General features: G+C 33.1%; 1 protein-coding gene across 1 annotated transcript in view; it reads left to right on the forward strand.

Annotated features, from left to right (window-relative positions):
* The window catches only part of LOC145330853 (uncharacterized), a 79,851-nt gene continuing 66,649 nt past the window's right edge, over positions 1–13,202 (forward strand). The window contains exon 1 of the mRNA XM_080175515.1: positions 1–234. The gene's annotated coding sequence lies outside the window, so the exon portion shown is untranslated. The remainder of the gene's footprint in view (positions 235–13,202) is intronic.

The following is a 13,202-nucleotide window of genomic DNA, read 5'->3' on the forward strand; positions in this document are numbered from 1 at the left end:
TTACTAGTGATTAAAAATTAATAAGTGAAAACATGAAAAAATATACATGATTTAAATTTAATAAGTTAAAATAAAAAAAATCATATTTTATCCAGTGTCAATGTTTTGCAATATGTGACTGATTGCCTGTTAAAAAAGGCTTGTGGGTTGTTTTGAGATTTGATTTATCTGTTATTTTTGAGATGGGTTAGATGTAAGAATGATGCTGAAATTTTACAATTTTAGTTCCACCAGGTTTGTATTTGTATATTATAAAAATATCTGCGCATCTTCATTCTACTTTATAAAGTAGTAAGGATTTTTTTGTCTATAACGTATGATCTCGCTAACCGCTGAACCGATACGCTTCTCCTTTACTGCGAAGGTTATTAAAGTTCCTGCGATTACTTTAGGCTATAATATTTTTTTAATAAATAAGCCTGGCATGGTTTTAGGCCATTCTATTTTCATAAATAAGTCGGGGTATGGTAATACTATTAGTCTTTTTTTCAGCTCTTCCATATCAGTTCGAATATATAGCACTTGAATGCTAAAGGCGCTGTCGCTAGCACATGCGTATATATATATCTATGACATGTATCATATATATGACATTTTGCTGTATTCCATTCATATATGACAAGCGGCTTCGCCCCTAGCCTCTATGGGCTTTGCACCAAGAGGTAATTTTAAAAAAAAATATTAAGTACTTCTGGTGCTGTGACCATTAATTTTACATTATGTTTAAATTAATTGCCTAAAAAGGGGGGGGGTATTATTTTGTTTTGGACGGTTGTGTGTGTCCCACCCACTAAGAAAATAGTGTAAAACCACCACTGGAACATTAGGTATATTCCCTAAAGAGTAGAATCCAATCGGTTCAGTGGTTCCGAGATTTTCAGGGACAGACAGACGGACGGACAGACAACAAGCTACTTTGTATAGAATTTACTTTCTGTGTCTGTCTGTGTTTTATGTGTATCATGCTAGTAACCTACTGTAAGTTGGTAGATTTTTCTTGTCATATTTTTTGGGAAAATTCCATATATTGTATAACATCATATCCTATCTATAATACAAAGTAGAACGATGTCTGTCCGTCTGTCTGACTGTCCGTATATCTATATGTCCTGCTGAATCTTAAGATCTCAGTAACCACTGAACCGATCTAGCTCTACTCTTCAGGGAATATACCTACTGGTCCTCTTGTGGTTTTAAGCTATTTCTTGTCATCCTATTTATAAAGTTTCAGGGTTTTTTGTCTAGAGCTTAAGATTTCAATAACTTATTAACCGATTAAGTTTTTCATTTTAGGAAAGCTTTACATATGTCCTGTGATAGTATTAGGCTTATTATATTGTTAAATATAAGTCTTGGAGTGTTTTAAAGCTATTTTATATGCCTTCTCTGACTTTTAAATACATAAACCCTAGATGCTAGGGGCATAGCTGCTAGTATATTATATAGTAAAACAAACACTAAAGTTCTGTAGTAGCAGTAATACCTCGAATTAATAAATTATACTAAAGTTATTAAAAAAGGATAACAACATTTATATAAGAATAGTTATGAAACGGTTAGACAAACGAACAATAACACTCTATCAGAACTAAATAACTGTAAATTTGTTGAAAATCTGCTTAAATACTATCCTATTATATAAAGTAGTAAGCGTTTTTTGTTTGTCCCGAAGGATCTCGCTAACTGCTGAACCGATATTGTTCTCCTTTACAGTGAAGCTTCTTATAGGTCCTGGGAAGGTTTAAACTATTTTTGGGGAGGGTGTCATCACCCCCTCCCCCCAAAATTTTTTTACTCTTTTTAAACTCAAATATAAAATGGGAAGAGGTCCACTTTTCCCCCTCCTACCTTAAGTGCCCCTAGAGCTCTAGGGGCGTAGCCGCTAGTGTAATGATAAATCAAAGGTTTTGACTAAATGGCCGACCCTAATATAGATAAGATTCGCTTCAAATAATGCTTCAAATGTTAGCATGTTAGGAAAAGACTAAATTAAGGTTAACAAGATTGATAAATAGAATATTACAAAAACGTGAAAAATTAGGGAATCGATCTAAATAGCACCACAACTAATGGGCAAATCTTTATGAAACTTGGTTAATATATGTAGATTCGTAGAATAGTGAATTCCTTAAAATTTCAGCTGTCTATCCTGATTAGGAGCCGAGAGAATCATGTTTACCCCATAGCCCTACGGACTGACTAACGGACGGACAGACAATGTGAATAATAATGTAGCTTCGCTACTAAAAATGGGTTAATTATGTTGTGTATAATGTGAAGACCTGATCAGGTTTAATGAATGGAGATAAAAGAAAACAAAAACGTGAAAATTAGGAATCGATCTAGAAACCCCAAAATGGGCAAATCTTGATGAAACTTGGTTGATATATGTACAATATGAACACATTTAACCCCTAAAAATTTCTATCTTGAATAGAAGCCGAGAAAATCATGTTTCCTCCGTAGCGTTACGAACTAACTGACGGACGAACGAACAGACAAAGTGAATAATAGAGCAGCTTCGCTACTAAAAAAGGGGTTAATTATGTTGTATGTAATGTGGAGACCTGATCAGGGTTTAACACAATGCAGGAGGAAGATAAAAGAAAGAATATTATTTCTTGGCAAATCATTAATATGCAGTGCGTGATAGTCATGCTACCAGGGATAGGTTATTCAAACAAAATAAAGTGCATGTCCTTAAAGTGCCTATAGAGCACTATAACACCCAGGGGCGTCCAAGCTTTTTATTTTGGGGGGGGGTAATTCGTTTTTGGGGGGGGTAAAATGGCGCGCGAAGCGCGCCGCAAATTTTTTTTACCCCCCCCCAAAATTTGCTTGGGGGGGGTAATTACCCCCCCTGAAATCTGTTGGAAGGGGTAAATTTAGTTTACTCCCCTCAAAATTTACCCCCGGGGTAAAATTTTTGGGGGGGGTAATTTAAATTTTATCAAATATATAGTATTAAAAATGCGCGCGAAGCGCGCAAAAATTTTTTTTTTAGAGATTTTTTATTTTGGGGGGGGTATTTACCCCCCCAAAATTATTTGGGGGGGGGGGGTAAATACCCCCTCCTAAATGGTTGGGGGTGCCTACGGCACCCCCAGGGTAGGGGTAAATTTTAAATGGGGGGGGGGGTAATCGCCCCATTACCCCCCCCCCTTGGACGTCTATGATAACACCCTCACTTTTTTAAAAAATAAATTAAAAATAAAGACAGGCTTTTTTCTAACCATGTGGGTCTTTTACAAAATTTGACCTAACCAAATCTGACCTAAAGTAAAAATCAAGAAAATCAAAATACCACACTTTCTTTTTTAAATTTGATAAATAAGAGTAGGGGGGTGGTATTTTAAGGGAAAGCCCCCAAAATATCAACAAAAAGCCTTGACAGATTTTGTTCCATGACGTTGAATCAATGTTATTACAATAACTTTTTTCTAAAATATGTCAGCCTTGAACATTTTATCATATTTTATTAATAATCTTTATCTTTTATGCAAGATTTATTTATTTATTTTAAACAAAAATCATTTGATTGGATGGATCAAACTATTTTTCACTACTTGGCAAGTTTTTAAAAAATCCCCCAATGCCATTAATCCTGATAATACACCCATTGGGGGGGGGGTCCTATAAAGAAGAGATCTAGAGGGATAAGACAATGGTCGATAAATTGATGTACATACCCAATAGTGATACACAATTACTCCTTCTGTAGATTACAATTAGTGGTTTGAAATATTTGGATACTCAACTTAATGAATAGACCAATCGAAATTCAATAAAAGTCCCAAAATTGTTAAGCAATCGAATAGGAAAACATTATTATAAAACTTTGGAGACTAGTGTAATAAACAGCTCAATGTCCCCTCCCTTCCTGGATGGGGAGATTATGTAATATGTTGTCTTACTAACAATTAAATAGTTAGCTTCTTCTGCACATATTCTGATGGATATATTATGTGTGTGTGAGTGAGTGTGTGTGTGGGTGAGTGTGTGTTTGTGTGTGCCAAAATTTACACACTAACACTACTGTATAAAGGGAAAACTTTCTTAAGATAATGATTATCCTGTTATTAGTAGCGAAGCTACTCTATAATTAGGGTTAGTCATTCCGTACGTCTGAAATGGATAGCATTTAGGCATGTTAGAATTGTACTATTGATTTCAAACTTGGTGATTCCTGTAGTAGTTAGGTACGACTTAGAAAGCGTAGCAACTCTATAATCCTCTATAAAACTCTATAATCCTTATAATCCGTACGTCCATTTTAAGTATGTTGATTTTTAACTTTTTAAACAACAAATTTTTATCAGATAAAATTATCCGATTGATCTGATTGTTTGAATTCTGATTTCTAGGACAACAAAGTACAATGTTATAAGCGAGGCATCTTTATAATTAAGTTTAAAAAACGTAAGTATGTCCTAAAACTTCTTTAAAAAATTTACTTCCAATTTTTTTTCGACATTTATACATTTATGTTCTGATTATTCAGTTCTGACACTCTGCAAGTGTTAATGTTCGTTTGTCCTACCGTTTCAGAGCTTCGCTTTTATGGATGTTGTTATTCTTGTTATATAAAGTAGTGATAGCTTAATCAAAATGAGAAGCTATCACATATTTATCAAAGGGATAAGACAATGGCAGATAAATTGATGTTTGATGATGAACTAACTAGTTAAAGTTCAATAAAGGCCCCCATAGTTGTTAACCCAACAAATTATAAAATGTTATTATAAAACATTGAGGACTAGTGTAATAAACAGGCCAATGTCCCCTTCCACCCTAAGATATTATGAATTGACTCATATGGAAGGGGGAATGCCTTGATCCAAAACAGGAGTAACATATTGCCATGCACAGGTAGGACTTCTCAGACAAAGGTCGTGCAATCAAAGAGTTGGTTGTCTGATGGGTGTTACTTAACCTAAAACCCCGTGTGTTTAGACAGAAAATGAGAGATTTGGCTGCCCTTAGCTATCCTGGGATGTTAGACCTGACGTTAAAGTGTCATGGACAGCAGACTCGCCCGTATGAGGGTTGATAGGTATGTACTACTGTACTACTTAAAATTTGTCATGGAGATTTATTTATCTTGCATTAACCCAACCCTGTTTCCCTGACCCGTGTCCCAAGGTTTTATTATACTGGTCCCCATAGTTTTTTAATAGCGTTTTATTATTAATTGGCTTAACAACTTTATTGCATTGTGATTGGTTGTTGGTTCAACAAGTTTCGAGTGTCCAAGCATCTCAACCAATAATTGTTATTTTCAGGAAGGATAAATTTGTGTATCATTATTGGGGATGTACATAAATTTATCAGCCATTGTCTTATCCCTTTAGATCCCTGCCCTGTGTCCTGTAATTAATTATTTATTTGTATGGCTCTCCAGGTATTAAACATTAAAGACCATACACATTATAAGCTCTTACCTAATTGCGTAGTTTTCTTAAGGGATCTAAAGGGATAAGACAATGGCTGATAAATAGATGTGCATCACCAAAGATAATTCTCAAAATTACCATTTCTGTAGATTACAATGAGTGGTTGAAACGTTTGGATTCTTAAAATTCCCAAAGTCGTTGGGCCAATGAATAGGAAAATGTTATTATAAAACTTTGGGGACTGATATAATAAACCGCCCAATGTCCCATTAATCTCTGATAATTTGATTGGTTGTATAAAGGGTGACATTGTGTGTTACTATGAAGATTTATGAATTTTTAAGGGTAAGGTCCCTAGAGGCCTATTTATGCTTGAGGGGGGACTCCATCAACAAATTCTAATTTTAGTTGTTTTAAAAGTAAAATATATTTTTTCGGAAGGGGTGGGGGGGATTTTGTCTATACGCGATTTCTCGTAGGAGGTTTTCCAAAAAAATATGGATATATAGGAAGCTTCAATGTAAAGGAGAGCCACATTGGATCATCGGTTAGCTATTCATAGGCTAACAGACACACATCCTTTTACTTTTATACAAGGATATATTTCATTTAAATAAAGATATCCATCTTTAAAAATTTAAGTATTTTGAAAGCTTGGATGTATAGTTTACTTATTTTATCAATAATTTAACACAGAAGAACTCAAACCAACTAATTTTAAACCCCCAAAAAGGATGCAAAACGTTTTTTCCAAAACAAATGTCTAATAAGATGTAAATCCAATGGCTAGCCTAATTTTCCTTTTTATGTCACAACTATTGCATACTAATAAAAAACAGAGAGAGAGAGAGGGGTCAATTGACAGTTTATTACACTAGTCCACAAAGTTTTATATCGTTTTCTTATACGTTGGCTAAAAACTTTTAAATGGTTGATTCATTAAGTTGAGTTTTCAAACATTTCAACCAATAATTTTGATCTACAGAAGGGGTAACTTTGTGAATTATCATTGGGGATTTACGTCAATTTATCCGCCATTGTCTTATCCCTTTAGATCCCTGAATAAAAACACATTTGCCTAAATACACAATTTACAACGGTTCCAATAACTAGGGCTACGACGATTGATTATAATGGGAAATATAGGATGATATATTTGCTTTTTCCACTTTCTTTCCATCAATCATTGAATTTAAATTCTTGGAACAAAGATTTTTATTGAGAAAAAAAATTGGTAAAATATGAAATTGTACTGACAAAGCCAAATCTGTCCTACTTTTGATTCCTGTGACGTCATAAAAATGAGGGAGATGATAGGAGAAGTGGGAAAGAAAACCCGTTAAAAAGAGATGGATAATCCCTAATTTTTATGACGTCATATAAATCAAAAGTAGAACAGATTGGGCTTCGTCAATTGTACTGTCATAAAGAACCCACGGGGAGCCAACCCAGCAAATGCATCTAGGGGCATCTAGGACCCTTGTGGGGGGAGGGGAGTCGACTCTCCTTTTCAATTGTAGCTGAAAGAAAAGGCTTTAAAAATTTTTGGAGGGTCACTTTTGCTTGGGGCGATTTCTCCAGGGAGTTTTATGATCATAATAGTTATAAACCTCCCAATAACAAATAAAGCTAAAATGTAAAGGAGATCAATGTTGATTTAGCTAGATACATAGATCCTTCTATACAGACAGACAGACATCCTGTTACTTTATTATAAGGATAAAACTTAAATACTACTATTAATATATGTATGTATTATATTCTATAAGAAAGTTTTATTTTGAGAATTATATTATGAATTATTCACTGGTTATATTACAGATCAAAAGAAAGTCCTGTATAGCTCTTCTTTATATATTTATTCACTGCTCTGTAAAAAGTTTCCAGTATGGCTTCGAAACCGATTTATATCTGCGGGTCATGCTGAAAATTTATGTATTGCATCTTATTACAAACAATTTTCCATGAATATTAAAATAGAAAACATAACATTAAAACCAGTTATGCTGGAACTTCGGTTTAAATCTTATAATTGTAATTTTACTATGTCATAATACGATGCGATAAATAACTAATACCAGATTTTATTTCAATTTTTTGCCTGTCTGGATATAAATTTACAGTAAACTATTATTTTACTTACCAAAGAGAAGAAATTTTACTTCAGAAGAAGAAAAGTGTATTTTAACATGGATAAAGGAATAGTCTAATCGTGAAAACATTACCAAATCTTGTCTTGTAAAGAGATATAAAATAATTTTATAATACCTAGCCTAACCATTCAAAACTAAACACAAAAAATCATATAACTTTTTAAAAAATTTATTTCAGATTTCTTTCTCCACTAAACCTTAAAATTTTAACTCGTTAGGATGCTTTGATTTTTTTCAAAGAGGAATTGTCATATTTGGGTCAGGTTTAGTCTTCCAGCTTATTTTTTTAAATTTTAAAAGGTTGAAAAGGTTGATTTTCTGAGGCTTACACATTATTTCTTTTGAAAGTTTTTTCTATAATGTACTTAGAGATTAGTTTTTTTATCGCATCATATTGTAGACAGCTCTCTGCGGATATTAAAATATAAAAATATAAGATTAAAACCAGTTTTGTTAGCCCTGATCGGTCGAAGGCCCGGGTTATAATTATGGTTTTAGTTATATGCCCTTTCACTTTTTCATATTCGTAGAAAGTTTTCTGTAGTACGATACCTAGAATGGCCGAGACACGGTTATTATCCATCGGATATTAATCGATTTCAAGGCTGATACTGGAAAACTACTTATCCATTTCTACCTTACATGTATGGTGCATAAATGTATATAGTTAATTATTCAGAAGCTTGGACAGGCATAACCCTGCTTGCTTATATTACAGGCAAGGCCATTTTCTTCAGAGAGCTACAGGGATAAGACAATGGCCGATGAATTGATGTACATCCCCAATGAGGATATACATGATTACCCATTGAATCATGTGGTTGAAACGTTTTGACACTCAACATAATAAACCAATCAATCAAAACTTAATAAAAGTTGTTAAGCCAACGAATACGAAACAGTTATTATAAAACTTTGGGAACTAATGTAATAAACAGCCCAATGTCCCCTCCCTCCCTGCATTTTCTGTCCATTCCTTCAAAATTATTTTCTTAATAGAGGAGTCTTTATAATCACCGACTGCTCGTGTACAAATAGTAGGCTGTATGTGTGTCTGTCTATAAGCAATTTTGTGTTTTTCGTCCTTTTTTAGATTTTTCGAGAATAGTCCCTTTCGTGGCAACGCCTCTTCAGGGCGTTTCGTCGTATTTTAACAGCAGCTTTTGATAGGTTATTTTAGGTTATGTTATGTTAGGTGATTGCCCCGCAGTGTTAGGCAATTGGCCCCGCAGGGTTAGAGCCACACGCAGAGGCTAGAAATAGGAGGCATTTTTAGTTTCAAGTAACTGGCGTCTTTTATTTTTGAAGATCTGAACATTATTTTATTTAATAAAAAACGAGTATGTTTTCGTGAAAATTAATATGATCAACAGTTGGAGAATAGTTATTTCTCGCATCGCATTATAGACGGCTTTCCGCGGATATAGAATGTACAATTATAAGATTAAAACTAGTTTTTTAGCCCCGAGGTGCCGAAGGCGCGGGCTAAAAAATCTGGTTTTAATTTTATGATTGTACATTTTTATATTCGTAGAAAGCTGGATATAATACGATGCTAGACATAGTTTTTTCGTATGGATGAGAACCGATTACTATCCACCGGATTCGAATGAATACGAGAAAAATTATTATTTTTTTTATTGCAATGTTTATTACTTTTTTAGTAGTCCTTTTCATTTTCCTTCTCCTGAAAACTAAACATGAATTATAAAGATGCAACGACACTCCAAAAAGTATACAATATAACATCATGTGCTAGAAATCTTAAAGTTAGAGCCCCCTGCAGGGGATAGAAATAGGAGAAAAGCTACTGTGAAAAATATGAAGAATCGCCACATTAGGTGCGATGTTACAAAAGGGACTATACCCGAAAACATTATTATTAAACTTTGGGCACAAGTGTAAAAAACAGCCCAATGTCCCCTCCCTCCCTGCTTATGGCCCCATACCATTAACAAAGTAATGACCAAGGGTCGTTAGATAAATAAACCCATTAAGAAATAACCTTTTATGCCGAGCTCTGTTCTAAAGAATAACTTATGTGATTAATAGAAAATCTACATTATAATGACTTTTCCTTTATATACATTGACTATTTCTTTACAGGAATCCAAAGGGATACGACCATGGCCGATAAATTGAAGTACATCCCCAATGATGATTCACAAAATTACCCATTCTGTAGATTAAAATGTGTGGTTGAACCGTTTGAACACTCACCTTATTGATGAAACCAATCAAATTTTAAAAAGTCCTCAAAGTTGTTAAGCCAACGAATAAGAAAATGTTATTATAAAACTTTAGGAACTAGTGTAATAAACAGTCCAATGTTCCCTCCCTCCTTGATTTTTTCATATCTTTTACTTTTTCTATCTTCATATATAATAGATTATTCATTTATTCAACAAGGATTTAACAATATCCATAAAAGCGAAGCTCTAAAATAAGAAGGAAGAAAGGACAATAACCCTTGTAGAGTGTCAGAACTTAAAAAGCTGAACATCAATTTTTAGGTCTGAACAAAATTGCAAATAAATTTGTTGCAAAATTTAATAAATCAAGGATACTGTATAAGTAAATATTTTTTTAGGATTTGATTATAGATATACTTTGCTCATATTTGAATCTTTATTCCAAACATCCGATGAATAGGATGATTATATCATATAAACAATTGTTGTCAAAAAAACATGTTTTAAATAGCCGTAGAGACTTTATGGTTATCATTAATGAAAATTTTGATATCAATAAGACAATTCTAACATGAATAAATTAACGAAAAGAGCTATTATAATTATAGAAAAACTTTGTTTTTAAAAAGAGTTCTTCCCATTAAAGTAAATGCTTGTATTTTTAGTATTTCTGTAAGATTTTCGAATCTGTCATAGAATTAAAAGTTACGGATATAATACAATTATAGATAAGTTTTACTATCAAAAAATTATTTTATAAAACACGAAATATGTTGTCAAAGATCTATCATATTTTTTTAGGAATGTTAATATTTCTTTATTTTAAATTATTTTTTTAAAAGTAAATAATCAAAGTCTTTTCTTTACATTATTATATCATACATATCTTAAGTTTATAATTTGTCTTTTTCGAAAATGGTAATGATACTTTTATTAATTGTTTTGCTTTTCTTCTAATATCAATCTATTAATCAAACTAGATAACAAACTAAAAGTATATCTACATCTATCTATTTATCTAATAAAGTGTACTTGAATAAAAAATATAAACTCTGGCCTTCTATCTTCATTTAATCTTCACGATATCGCTGAGTTTTTACAAGGATATCCAATTTATTATCTATTTTTTTTCTTTTTAAGTGTAACTATAATCTAAACTATGAGTATTGAATATTTTTTCTGTAAATTACTCTGGTCCCTAAAGTTTTATAACCACATTATCTCAGTTGTTGGCAAAAAAAATTGAGTTCTTCTTGAATTTTGATTGGTTAGTTTCAAACAAGCAGTGTCCAAACATTTTAACCAATAATTTGAAATTTAGCCGTTTTATTTGATATACTAGCGGTTACGTCCCTTGCATCTAGGGGCTCTATTCGAAGGAATATGGAAACGCAGAAAAATAGCCTAAAACCATTCACAGACTTTTTTTTATAAAAAAATAAATTTGCCTAAAACCATCTCAAGCCTTATAAGAAGCTTCACTGTAAAGGAGAACCATATTGGTTTAGTGTTTAGCGAGATTCTTCGCTACAGACAAAAAAAGCTTAGTACTTTATAGAATAGGAATATCAGTGTTTTTTTCTTCAATATTTATTGTTGTTTAAAAACTGTTTCTTTTATTAGTAAAACTCCCCTGAGTAATACTGGATTTATTATAAGGCTCATTCCTACAGGGAGGGAGGGGACATTGGAGTTTTCTATTAAACTAGTCCCCAAAGTTTTATAATTACGTTTTCTTATTTGTTGACTCAACAACTTTGGGAACTTTTTAGTGAATAGTGATAGGTAGGTTTGTTAAGTTGAAAGTCTAAACATTTTAACCAATATGTGTAATCTACAGAAGGGGTAATTTTGTGTATCATCAATGGGAATATAAATCAATATATTGGCCATTGTCTTATCCCTTTAGATCCCTGTGATTCCTACCTTTATATTCTAATAATAATAATGATAACAACTAGGATAACTATGTTTATAAGTAGTGTAGCAAAAAAAAACACAAAACGACAAGAATAACTATTAAACCTCTTCTTTGTTAGGACATAATAATTTATAAAAGTTTTTCGTAACAAACGTATGTTCGTCGGTACGTATTTAAGAAAGTAGGTTTAGAGAGACAGTTTTTATCAAACTTAAATATTCATCTGTATAACAGTTTGCTGTTCTAACTTATAATACATCTAACTTGTTATTGTCGCGCTACACTTGGACATAATAATCATAGAGACTATCCCATCAATAAAAGTAGTAAGGTTTTTTTCTGTCTAAAGCTTAAGATCTCAATAATTACTGAACCGATTAAGTTCTCCACGTAAGGGAAGCATTACATAGGTCCCGAGGTGGTTTATAGCTATTCTAGTTTAAAATTTAAGCCTTATTATAGTTTTAGGCTATTTTTCTGCCCCAACTACACACCTTTGAAAACAGAGCCCCTAGATGCTAGGGGCACAGGAGCTAGTATTGCTTATAGAGTAGCTTTACTGCGTGCTAATAAGTAGCCAAGGATAACTACACCAAATGAGAAATAGGGAATAACATTATAGAAAAAATAAAAGAAGAAAGATAATTGAAAGTCGTGCTTAATAACCTTTGTCTGAAAGTCCTATTTGTGCAAAGTTATGAGTTAAACTTATTCTAGGTCAAAGCATTTTCCTTATTTTAGTGATTAAAGTTACATGACTTTTTCAACATCGCTACGCCCCGGGAGACCTTTAGGGTCACTTGAGGGGGGGGGGGGCGGTTTGGGGGGGGGGCTTATTCGACCACCCCCTATTTTACTTTTAGTTTTTAAAGAAATATTTTTTTGTGGGGGGGTTAGGGGTGTCCCACCACCCAAGAAAATAGATTAAAACCATCACAGGACCAGTAAGAAAATTCCTTTAAGAGTAGTGCCCAATCGGTTTAGTGGTTACTGAGATCTTAAGCTTTATACAGACAGACATCATTCTACTTTGTATTATAGATACTAATGGCTACGCCCCTACACTCTAGGGGCTCTACAATTGGAAAGAGAATAGCCTAAAACCTAAGATATATATTAGTCTTCTTTGAAAAGTATAACTCAATCAGACCAGCCTTTTTTTAGAGATCTTAAGCTTCAGATAATAAAAAAACTTACTACTTTCTATAATAGGATTAACATTTCATTCTGATCTAATTTTCAGTTATTAAATCCATGTCCTAGAACCATCCAATCTCTCTCCATTCTTGTTATTAAAAATGATTATTTTTTTGGTAGAATGTTCCTGCATTTATATTACTAGCGGATACTCCCCCCCTAGAAGCCTCTAGGGGCACTTGAGGAGGGGGTGTTAAAATGTGACCTTCAACTTTCCATTTTTTCCTTTTTTTGAAGGAGGGAAGGGGTTTGGCTTGGGAAGTACTTTTACACGGACGGAGGAATAAACCTTCACTAGACCAGTATGATGGTTTACTGTAAAGTAGAACCTTTTAGGTTCAGCGGT

Source organism: Acartia tonsa, chromosome 10 (assembly GCF_053477335.1).
Source record: "Acartia tonsa isolate MP-2025a chromosome 10, ASM5347733v1, whole genome shotgun sequence".
NCBI classification, from domain to species: domain Eukaryota; kingdom Metazoa; phylum Arthropoda; class Copepoda; order Calanoida; family Acartiidae; genus Acartia; species Acartia tonsa.